This window comes from Grampus griseus (assembly GCF_964374135.1).
Source record: "Grampus griseus genome assembly, chromosome: 13".
NCBI classification, from domain to species: Eukaryota; Metazoa; Chordata; class Mammalia; order Artiodactyla; family Delphinidae; genus Grampus; species Grampus griseus.
This window is the reverse complement of record NC_139007.1, coordinates 35174051-35175442: the sequence shown is the minus strand read 5'-3', so window position 1 is coordinate 35175442 and position 1392 is coordinate 35174051. Positions and strand designations below refer to the sequence as shown.

Genomic DNA, 1392 nt, shown 5'->3' with positions numbered 1-1392 from the left:
ATAAATGTCTTGATGAGAGTTTATGGGGCAGCCCATTTGTACAAGAAGCACATTTAAAAAAATTATAAAAAAGCGTAAGAACATTGAAGTGAAAATTCAAATAGCATAAATGTGGATAAAACAAAAATGAAAAGACTTATTTGCCCTACAGCCTAACTTTACTTCCCAGAGGAAGCCACTGAGAAATGTTTAAAAATTAATTTTTCTTTTCATCCGGAACCGCCGTCTTCCAGTAATTCGCCAAAATGACCAACACCAAGGGAAAGAGGAGGGGCACCTGCTACACGTTCTCTAGGCCTTTTAGAAAACATGGAGTTGGTCCTTTGGCCACATACATGAGAATCTACAAGAAAGGTGATACTGTAGATATCGAGGGAATGGGCACTGTTCAAAAAGGAATGCCCCACAAATGTTACCATGGCAAAACTGAGAGAGTCTGCAGTGTTACCCAGCATGCTATTGGCATCCTTGTAAACAAACAAGTTAAGGGAAGATTCTTGCCAAGAGAATTAACGTGCGTATCGATCATATTAAGCACTCTAAGAGCCGAGATAGCTTCCTGAAACGGGTGAAGGAAAATGATCAGAAAAAGAAGGAAGCCAAAGAGAAGGGTACTTGGGTTCAGCTGAAGCACCAGCCTGCTCCACCCAGAGAAGCACACTTCATGAGAACCAATGGAAAGGAGCCTGAACTGTTGGAGCCCATTCCCTATGAATTTATGGCATGATGGGTGTAAAGAAAATAAAAGACCTGGACGGTATAAATGTTTCTCTTAATTGAGTAGAAGTGTGTGTTCCCCTCCCCCAAACACATATTTAAAGCACACACACACACAAAATAAAAAAAATTAATTTTTATGTAAAATGTCTCCCAAACACTCATTAAGGTGGTGTATCAACTTTGAACAGTGTCAGTTGACCCCATGCCATAAAAATTGGTGAATGTAGGTCTGTTTTCACATTTTCTTTCTACCTCCGCCACACTAACTTCATTTGGGTTAATTACATTTTAGTTTTTCTATTGATTGCTTTTATAAGGTTAGATTATACACCTAAGCCCTATTTCTTGATCTGATTTAGACAAAATCATGCTCCCTGTGATTGACATGAGGAAAGTAGCACTCCTATCCTTTCCAATTCCCCTTCCCATATAACCAACTCCCAACTGTCATCACATATATTACTTTTACATTGTCAAGATATATTTATATTCTGTTTGGTAATATATATTTATATCTTACATGTTGGTCTGTAGGTCGATTCTGAAAATGGAAAATAAATAAAGAGTTTTTATAATATTATGATTACATAAATATTTTCTTTGCAAAACCAAATAGTGTGATTGGACTTGTGGAGAAGATATAATCTTAATGTCACAAAACCAGTGTTGTTC

The 1392-nt window shown here is 37.1% G+C and overlaps 1 pseudogene across 1 annotated transcript; it reads left to right on the top strand.

The window, feature by feature from the left end:
• The first annotated feature begins 245 nt into the window (after positions 1–245).
• Positions 246–811, top strand: LOC309831610 (large ribosomal subunit protein eL21-like; annotated as a pseudogene). Its single transcript has one exon. The product of its transcript is annotated as a large ribosomal subunit protein eL21-like (transcript).
• Positions 812–1392: the final 581 nt, after the last annotated feature.